At 34.5% G+C, this 11383-nt stretch overlaps 1 non-coding gene across 1 annotated transcript; it reads right to left on the bottom strand.

Annotated features, from left to right (window-relative positions):
• Positions 1 to 10616: 10616 nt before the first annotated feature.
• LOC140870038 (small nucleolar RNA R71) lies at positions 10617 to 10727 on the bottom strand. The gene has a single exon (XR_012147022.1). It is a non-coding gene; the product is annotated as a small nucleolar RNA R71 (small nucleolar RNA).
• Between the last annotated feature and the right edge of the window lie 656 nt (positions 10728 to 11383).

Genomic DNA, 11383 nt, shown 5'->3' with positions numbered 1-11383 from the left:
CCAGTTTCTGTTAATCTTACTGCTGATGCCTTGAGTCGGCAGGTGAGACTTTCTGCACTTCAGACTAGTGAAGTATCTCATATGATTCAAGAGTGTTGTTCATTGAGTTTTATGCTCAAGCACAAGAAAGGGAGAAATGGGATTCGATTATATACTATTTTGTCTGAGCCAGCATTGTATTCTCGGATCAGAGATGCTCAGATATCTGATGTTAAGACTCAGCGTTTGGCACGTTTAACCAATGGAGTTAATACATCTGGATTTCATTTTCAGGCAGATGGTTTATTGTGCTTATCTAATCAAGTGGTTGTACCTAATGTTGCGGAGCTCAGGAACGATATTCTATCTCAAGCTCACAGGAGTCAATTATTAGTTCATCCTGGAAGCATGAAAATGTATAAGGACTTGCGAACTAGATTCTGGTGGAAGGGGATAAAGCGTAGTGTGTATCAATTTGTTTCTCGATGTTTGGTTTGTCAACAGGTCAAGGCTGAACATCGACGACCAGGTGGATTATTGCAGAATCTTGAGATTCCCGAATGGAAGTGGGAGCACGTAACTATGGATTTTGTTACCCACTTACCTTTGACTTCACGTCAGTGTGATGCTATCTGGGTCCTTGTTGACCGTTTGACGAAATCAGCACACTTTATTCCTTATAACCGGGAGTATTCTTATGATCGCATGGCACGTTTATATATCCAGGAGATAGTGCGATTGCATGGGATTCCAGTGAGCATAGTCAGTGATAGATACCCGCAATTTACCTCACATTTTTGGGGTATTTTTCAGGAGGCGTTGGGTACCACTCTGAGTTTGAGCACTGCATATCATCCGAAGACTGACGGACAGTCAGAGCAGACGATTCGTACATTGGAGGATATGCTACGTTCTTCTGTCATGAACTTTGGCTTATCTTGGCAGGATCAGTTATCTTTGATCGAATTTGCCTACAATAACAGTTATCATCGTAGTATTGATATGGCACCTTTCGAGGCATTGTACGGTCGACGGTGTCAAACTCCGTTATTCTGGGATGAAGTCGGGGAACGACAAGTTGAGGGTCCTGAATTGGTGCAGCAGATTGTAGACAAGGTAGATTTGATCAAGCATAGGATCAAAGTTGCTCAAGATAGACAAGCCAGTTATGCTAATATTCGTCGCAGGCCACTTCAGTTTGAGCCTGGTGAATATGTGTTTCTACGAGTATCACCTTTCAGGAAGGTGATGAGATTCGGCGTGAAAGGCAAGTTGTCTACTCGTGTTATTGGACCTTTCCAGATACTGGAGAAGATTGGAGATGTTGCATATCGTTTGGCTTTACCGCCAAATCTTTCTAGTATACATAATGTTTTTCATGTGTCGTTACTTCGACAGTATATAGCTGATGAATCTCATGTGATTCAGTCTACTGATATTCAGCTAGAGCCAGATCTGTCTTTTGTTGAACGACCAATCCGTATCTTAGACAGAAAGGAGAAATTTCTTCGGAACAAGACTATACCACTTATGATGGTACAGTGGCAGCGCCGAGGCGTTGAAGAAGCAACTTGGGAAACTGAGAGTCGTATGCAAGCAGAATATCTTGAGTTGTTTGCTTTGTATTTTTTATTACCATGTAGTTGTAAGTACAGTTGTTGTAATAAAACATGGTTTGATGTTTCATATTATTATCTTGATTTGTCTTTAGATTTTATTTCGCGGACGAAATATCTAAAGGTGGGGAGAATGTAGTAACCCAGATTCTATTTTAAGATAATGATATGTTAAACATGATTAAGGGTTAGTAATTAACCAATTCCAGGGCATAATTGGACTTCAGAATTACCAGAGGGATCGCTGCATATAAGGGTGATAGCCAAGTTCCACTTTCCATGCTATGATATGGCATATAATTTTAAATGTGGCAAAACATGATTAAGGAGTCCTTATTTGGTAAAAATAAGTGAAAAATCAGCTCCAAAACGTCCGAAAATGGTAGGAAGGGTCCTGGGGGTCTCGGAAAGTTCGGAGGCACCGAAATGAGTTCGGACCATCCAAACTCAAATACAAAGTTCGGAGGATCCGAACCTGGGTTCGGAGGATCCGAACCCAGCACTTAGTAGGCTCCGAACTCCCCCAGACAGCAATGCTAGATGACTAATCCGCAATTTTCGACAAGTGTCGGGCATGCAGGTTCGGAGGGCCCGAACCCCAGTTCGGAGGCTCCGAACTCCGGCATATTTTGCCTATAAATAGGGCCATTCGGACGAGAAATTATATATAAATCAAGTATTCCAAGTGTTCAGTTATATAGTATGAGTTATACACTTGAGGACCCTATCGGTTATAATAGAGGTTCTGGAATAACCAAGGAGTGGTTATAGTCATCCGGGACTAGCGACTCCAAAGAGCTATCTACGGATGAAGGTATGGTCCGGGAATCTATTTAAGTTTTGGGAGTACTTATTAGCTTAGTTAAGGCTTATAGAATTTATGTAGTGATACGGTGAACTTTTGAATATAGGCTTGGAACCTAGGATCCTACTATACTTGAACTAGCCTAGAGGTACGTACACATTGACTGAGATTGCCAGCGAGTATACATGTTTATATGTTGCATTTATTTGGCATTATTATATGGCATGATATATGATTTACCGCTTTCTATATTCATATGTCATGTGCATATACACGTTGAGCCTATACCTTGTTATACCTGACTATAGAGCCGCTCAGCTCTATACTCGATAGTCGGTCACTGAGAGTACCGCGACAGCGGGGGCATTTATGTCTGTCTACTCTGGTGTACTTGACGAGTGTGGTTGCACCCAGAAGTTGATCCGTGCGGTGGCAGCACTCATGTGGCGCCGGTTCGGAGCATGACTTTTCAGATGACCCTTTACCAGTCATCATGTTTCATGCATCATATTTATACGTATACTCATGTTTATGTACTGGGCGTTAGCGCTCACGTCCTAGTTGTTATCTTGGACACCTTATTCCATGGGGCAGGTCGCAGGATGGACGGAGCTGGTGGTTCAAGGCAGGATTAGGGAGCAGGCCTTGAGGAGTTAGTTATACAGCAGGATTCGATATGGCTGTATAATGTTTACTTTTAAGTATTTCGATATGGTTGTATCACTACTGATGAATAAGCTTGACACTTTTATACTAAGCTGATATGTAATTTATGGTTATGTTTCCGCACGTTTTACTCTGTTAAGTTATTTTGCTGTATTAAGTTTAATGCATGCTATTAATTGCTAGTTTGTAGGTGATATCATGCAGGGTCACTACAGAATGTGAGGAAAATACGGTAAAATCTCAAAGAACTTCTGTTGGTACTCATCCACCATCATGCTCCCTTGCTCCAATGATAGAAGCTCTATGGATTTGGCATGGCGAAGATCTGGAGGAAAATACAACTTTGCAAATGCAGTACGAAAATCAGCCCAAGTAACTGTACCTTACGCCTGCAGTAGTGGAGTATAAATATATTTCCACCATTTTTGAACACGCCCCTCAAGAAAGAAATTCACGACTTCCATGTGTTGTTCGTCAGTGGTATCGAACACTCGAAAACAACCCTCCATGCGTTTCAACCAATACTTTGTCACTTTATCTGACTCTCCGCACACCAATGGCTTGGGACCCGTATGGAGAAACCTATGCATGTCAAAGCGATAACGACCCTCGTGGTGATGGTGGCGATGTTCTCGGCGGTGATCGCGCCCCTCATCATCACCTCCCCATCGACCAACACTGTCGTGAATACTCTCGTCACCTTGTCCTACCATCTACAAGGCAAAACAAAGTTCAAGCTCTAAAGGAAAGTTCTATGTCCCAGAGTATTATTGCATGTAGAGATGGTATACCATATCGAAACACCCATACCGTATACCGTATCGAAAATTTCAGTGTATCGAAATTTTTGGTATATATAAATAGCATACCGATTATACCAAACATTTATGGTATACCAAAATTCGGTATGGTAACGATATTATACCGTTCATATCGATTTTTTTAAAAAAAAGATAGATTATCAAGTAAAAAAATATTTGTTAGCATCATATTAACAATGCCAGCAGCATCAAATTGAGTTCAAAAGTAGACTCTAAGCAATTTGTTTTAATAACTAGAATTTACCACCTTTATAATCACAAAAAGGAATTCTACAGTCTACATAAAAGATCATCCAACACTAGTCATTAGAACTTGATTTTTATAGTAGTCTGTAGTCAGTATGGGCATGATTCATTTCTTGGTTGCAATTTCACCTCCCAAAATATCATGCCTTGCCAAAACAATCTATCAAAAGTGTCATTTACAAGATCCTGACCAAATACGAGTATCTTGCTCACAACCTGTAACATTTGTTTTTCAAATCAGAATTGGAACAAAATATATTTAAGAACCACTATTTTGAAACTTATAATTTGGTTTACCAGCTATGACGAGTATTTCAAGAATACATGTCATTAAAATAACCAAAAAAATGTGTAAAATACACCGTTACTACTCCATCATGCACTTTATTTAAGAACCTTTATTTTGAGGTTGAATACAAAAAAATAAACAATATTTCAATAAAATATATCATTGAAATAATCAAATTTACCACATGATGAAGCCAAATCCACGGCATACGAAAATCAAATATGATATTTTTTTATCAGATAATACAATGGGGCATCCACAGGGACTTTACCATCTGGTAACTATGAGAAAATATTATTACGGTAAGAAACAACAACAGCGGCAACAATCACAACAAAAGTAAATCAGCAGAAGCAAAAACAAGCCAAAAACCAAAGAGAAAAAACACAGGCTGCCTAAGAATCAAAGGAGGGCAGTTTGGCAAACAGAGGTTCGTGTTTTTGAAAATGCCTCTGACACAATGTTGATAAGAAATGACGCAAACTCCTAACCCACCATAAAAAGTCACAATTATACTTCCACCTTTAAGCACATTTTTCAGCAGATAAGCAATGACATAATATTTTTACAAATATTGAAGATAAAATGAATAAACAAAAATATAATAGTACTCTTCAAGTTAGACTAAAGTAGAGGTGGAAGAGGGAGATCGAGGACGGTCTTGAGCCGAATTTGCAGCTGTGAAAAAAATTTTAAATTGATAATGAATGTTAGATTAGAATAACCATAAGAATTGGATAATTTTAAACTAAAATAATAATTAAAAAAACCCTTATTTCTTTCAATTTCTTCAATTTTCTTAAAAAATTCAAGTTCATCATCCGTAGGATCTTTCCAAAAGATAAACTCCTCTCATATTAGCCAATCATTAGTGCATACCAATGCTTCTACCATTTTAGGACTCAAATTGCTCCTAAAAGGATCTACTACTCTTTTACCCAAACTAAAAGCGGACTCACTAGCCACAGTTGATGATGGGATTGCAAAAATATCCTTGGCAATAATTGAAAGGATTATATACTAGTTTAACTTCCTCTCCACTACTCTAAGATATTGAAAGATATGTTGGATCATTTTTCAATCTCATCGGTGAGGTATTTATCCACTTCATTGGATATTTTTTGAAGTTGTTCTTCTTCATTTTGAGCTTTCACAACATCAAATAATTCATCACAAAGACCACCACCATCACCACTACCACCAACACTCCCACTACAATCTATTTGCATACTTTGACTCTCAATGTTCAAATTATCATTAACTCTTTTGTATTCCATCTGCAAAGTTACCAAATTTTGTTTGACCTTTTCAACAAACTCTTGGATCCTTGTAGGGCCACCTCCCAATTTTTTGATGCTAACTTTAATCATTTGAAGCTTGTTCCTAGGGTCCAAGATATTGCCAATAAAAACCAAAGGATTCATAGAATCCCAATTCCCCTAGTACTTGTCAAACATTAACGTCATTACAACTGCCACTTTTTTAAGAATTGGATCATAATCATCGTTTATCTTTCTCTCAATATCAACATGTAGTACACAATCATTGATGGGTAAATCAATTTAAAGGTTTAACTTTTTGATGCACTTAGTTCCAAATTTGCATCATAAATTTTTTTGAGAAAATGTACAAAAGCTCTTGCATCATCCCAATCATCTTTCATTGGATGCCCTATCCTTTCATTACCATTCTCATCTTTTTCATTAAAATAATTCATAAAAGACAGTCATTCTTTATTCATCCTTTCAAACACTCTTCTGTACTTCAAAGCAACTTCAAGAATTTTATAAGTTGCATTCTGTTGCGTAATTTTGTGCCCGCAAGTGCACTGTAATTAAAATAATCTCAACTTTGTTTAGAAAATCAAAGTTTAAAATTTAATAAACTAAATAAAATAAAGAATCTAGAACTTGAGGGATGGCTATGGGTACACGATCAGAGACGGGTTCTAGATACAAGATATCACTCGATTTTCATTCATGCAAATCATATCAATTGATTTTATCATATATTCCAATTTATAGGCCAAGAACCCTTAATTGTTATTTACTGTCTCTCTCGAGCGCCGAGTAAATGTAATTATTCTAATGCTAATTTCGATATCCCTATCAGAAATCAAACAACAAAATAATTTATCAAGTTCTATGGTTCTCTTTCAATGACCTCAAAGGAATTTGTAAGCCTTCCGAACTCTACAAAAATCCTAGGTTGTGTTTTCCTATGATCCTACTCAAAATCTCATCTCCCGAGTGCCAGATTTCAAATAAATATAACAATTCAATTAGTGATCAAGTAATTGAAAGACAATCAAAACAAGAATACACAAATAAATTTTTAAGAATAAATAATAGTAGGCAAAATAATAGTCAAAACATGAAACTCCAATCAAGATCCGTCAATCTCTAGAAACAACTAATAAGTTTATAATGAAATAATTAAACACATATACATATTCAAAATTTTCATAATAAATCAAGGCAGATAATAAAAATCACAGTCCGTCCCCAAATGAATTTCCTCTATCATGTGATTCGATTATCCCTTGTTGTTGGCTCTCACGTCTCAAATCCGTGTCCCAAGCCTACTTGAATGTGTTGTTGTTTGTGGTTCTGTTGTTTGAGTGCCGCTTCTTCTCCTCTCAATTCTCTCCAAAGTGTGCGTCTCTTGTGCTGCTACCCTTTCTAATTGTGCCTAAATATCTCCTTTTATATGCCCCTAAAATCGTCCAAAAAAAGACCAAAGAAAACCCAAAGTGTCCTTCAAAAAAAAATCACAAAATCTGACTTCGCGACGGCACGCCCACGCCTATAGTCTCGCGCGCCCACGCATGGCCCTTGAATATGAAATTCTGCAGCGCGCGAAAGTTGTCAAAAAAATCATATTTCACAATCTAACCGTCGGATTGAGCTGCAATTTGAACAGTAGTTTCAAAACATCTCAAAATTTATTCTGAACGGTGAAAATCGGATTTGGATGATTCAAACATTCCCAGTAATTTTCTGAAGTTGCTGCTCTATATTTCATCTTTCCGCTTCTTCTTGCTACTTTTTCTCAAATCCTTGCATCTCAAAAAAACAACAAGTAACACGCATAAAATCCACTCGATACATTACAAAATCCAAATAAAATTATATATAAATTAAGTGCATAAATTGCACTTATCAAATTCCCCCAAACTTAGACTTTTGCTAGTCCCGAGCAAAACAATAATGAGCAATATAGTCGGCCTCCGAATTTTTACATTCCAAGATTAAATACACATGTTTGATAATTTTTTCAAGAGTTCTCATGTGTGTGTGATTTACCAATCTTGTATATCCACCTAGATTTCGATCCGCTAATGCAACAAGTTTGTTTCATAGAATCATCAATTCCGCTCTTTAGTTTCAAAACACTCTCCACCAAATTCAACTTCTACTCATTAAGATCAAAAGGATTTTTCAAGACATATCATAGTTCTTTTTTCATAACGCCGGATTTTGCACCCGATTTTATTTTATTTTGCCCCAATAATTACCCGCAGACTTAGCTATAACTACAGATAGGATTCGAATTTCAATCTTCTCGTCTAGCCCGGATGGAGCATCAACCCCTTTTTGTTCGCAAACTTAAGCTCGGATGGAGTTGTAAAAAATATATATATATGTTGCTTTGGCAACTTTTTAGCTTTCAATAAAAAAATTTTATTGCCTAAATCATTTCTAAGCTTGTAGAAGTCTACCTCGGTTTCAAGTATAAATCACCAAATTTAAGAATCGAATCATCCAATTCACTCACAATATCACAAAGTTTCTCTAATCACTAGGGTCTAGACAATCAAGGCATAGTGCATATTGGTGAAAACTCAAGATTAAATATAGCTAACATTGACCTTTTAGCACAAAAAATTATTTTCATCATAGGCCAACACAAGTACCTGATGAAACTTAAAATTTGTAATTATTTATATGTTAAAAAGTGTGTTTTAAAATTTAAGTTTAATTAAAATTATGAAGTTGTATTATTTTAGTGTTATGTGTTTATATTTAAATGTTTTACTAAAATGTTGTATTTTACGGATTGCGCAGGTTTGGTAAAAATAAAATTACTCAAGCTACAGAGGTCATAATGGAGTAATCTCAAAACCTGTAGAATCACAAAATAGGCATCTTCAACTTTGTAGAAGACAAGAAATTCCAAAAACTTCATTAAGATGATCAAAATAATCAAACATCAAAATGGAGACAGATTTACTTTTACTATGACCAGCTTGGAGTAAAAATATCATAAGTATTTCATATTTTATCCAAAAGGGGTGAATGAGTTGTCAAAACACATCTACAAATAAAGGACTACGTGTTATATGTTTTGTGCAGAAGCAAAATCGGAAGTCTAAGGCATCAAACATGCCAATTAAAGTTGGGTCAATATATTGACATTCAAGGAGACAACCACCCACCAACTTTACTATTTCATATTTAATGAGTCTTGGACCCTTGCTCTCATTTGGCCTATAAATAGATGTGTTGTATAAGCTTTGTAGTGTGTAAGAGTGTAGAGAATTCCTCATTTGTAAAATAATATTGTGTGTATGAGAATAAAAGTTTGAGTGTGCAAGTTTCTCAAGTTCAAGTATGAAATTTTTTTTATCTTTATTCTTGAGTTTCATGTTCATGGAAAGCTAAATCTTTTTATGTCAAGGTGAAAAGGTTTCATTGTTGGTCAAGTAAGATTGTTTATATTTTGTATATTTTTTTCTTTTCTATTTTTATTTTTACTAATTGATCTTTATTTGTAGGTATAATTTTGGATGATTTGTTGTTATCTATTTACATCAAATGCTTGGTACCTTGAATGTGGTTACCTTGATTTGTTGTCAAATATGAAACAATAAATACTACAATAATTATATACTATAAATATAAGTATCTATTTATAATAAAGTCATATATATTATTTAGACGATAGCGTGACACTGTCGGTTGTTCTAAATAATATATTGTGATTTAAACTAACATTTACTTTTCCGCTACTAACATTTACTTTCTCGCATATAACATTTATTTTTCCGCAACTAACATTTACTTTATCTCATCTAACATAAAGTCATATATTTTATTTAGACGATAGCGTGGCTCTGCCGATTGTTCTAAATGAAATATTGTGATTTGATCTAACATTTACTTTTATGTCAATTTATATTTATGCATTTATATATATATTATGGGTACCATGTATTAAATATCGGCTGATATTAATATAGTGGGAACTATATTATATGATATACTTGTTTAAATATTTAATTGTTCTTTTTATGTTTATATTTATTCATCTATATATATATTATGGGTACCATGTATTAAATATCGGTTAATATGATATTAATATAGTGGGAACTATATTATATGATATACTTGTTTAAATATTTCATTGTTCTTTTATGTTTATTCTTATTTTAGTTTCTTTTATTTATTTTTATTAAGCAATCTTAAATAAACCAACAATGAACCTTTGAAGCCTTGACAATTTTATAATTTGTGTATTTGAAGTTTTATAATAATATTTTCATCTATAATATATTATTGCTAAAATTAAACTTACAACATCCTCTCCGTGGATCGATCTCGTACTCACGAGTATATTACTTGCAGACAACCTATAATTGTATGATTGTTTGGAGTCGTAAACAAAGTGGTAGACTTGTTCGAGTAACTGAAAATATTTTAAACATGGACGATAATTCTAATAATCAAGATGATAATAATAATAATAATAATAATAATAATAATAATAATAATAATAATGATAATAATAATAATAATCATCATCATCATCATTATCATCATCAAGAACATGAACAACCAAGAACACTTAGGCACCATATGAATCCAATAAGAACTAGTACACCATTTTGTTTAGTTTTTCCTCCTGATGCATCTAATTTCAATTTTAAGCCACAAGTCATTCAACTTTTACCAAATTTTCATGGCTTAGATTCTGAAAATCCATATTTGCATTTAAGAGAATTTGAGGAGGTTTGCAACACTTATAATGATCAAAATTGTAGCATGGATACTGTTCGATTAAAGCTTTTCCCTTTTTTCCTTAAAAGATAAAGCTAAAACATGGTTGCAAAATTTAAGATCAAGTTCAATAAGATCATGGGAAGAAATGCAACAACAATTTCTAAAAAAGTTTTTTCCTTCCCATAGAACAAACTCTTTTAAAAGACAAATTACAACTTTTTCTCAAAAACAAGGGGAAACATTTTATCAATGTTGGGATAGATATAAAGAGTTACTTAATACATGCCCACATCATGGTTTTGAAATATGGAGGATAGTTTCTCACTTTTATGAAGGTTTAATACCTAAAGATAGGCAAATGATAGAATTCATGTGTAATGGAACTTTTGAAGATAAAAACCCAAATGAAGCTATAGAATATTTGGAGTCATTAGCAGAAAATGCTCAAAATTGGGATAATATAGGCTCAATTGAACCACCAAGTAAAACCAATAATTCAACAAATGGGAGTGGTATTTATCATCTTAAAGATGATGTAGATGTTCAAGCTAAACTTGCATCTTTAGCAAGAAAAATCGAGTCATTAGAAATGAAAAAGAGTGATCAATTAAAAAGTGTTCAAGAAATTATTTGTCATATATGTGACACACATGATCACCTTACAAAAAATTGTCCTACTTTGCCTTCATTTAAAGAATGTCTCCATGAACAAGCCAATTATGTTAACAATTTTAAAAAACCAACATTAGATCCTTTTTCACAAACATATAATCCTGGTTGGAGAAATCATCCTAATTTTAGTTGGAGGAACGATAATAATGCACAACCTTCACAACAACCTTTTCACAATAACCAAAGTCATCAAGGTTATGCTCCTTATATCCCACCTCCAAGAAAACATTTTGAAGATGAAATTCATGCATACATTCAAAAGCAAGAGTCTATCAATATTCAAA

The sequence above is a fragment of the Henckelia pumila genome, chromosome 4 (assembly GCF_033568475.1).
Source record: "Henckelia pumila isolate YLH828 chromosome 4, ASM3356847v2, whole genome shotgun sequence".
Lineage (NCBI taxonomy): Eukaryota > Viridiplantae > Streptophyta > Magnoliopsida > Lamiales > Gesneriaceae > Henckelia > Henckelia pumila.
Note: the sequence above shows the minus strand (reverse complement) of the source record. Positions and strands in the feature narration are given on the sequence as shown.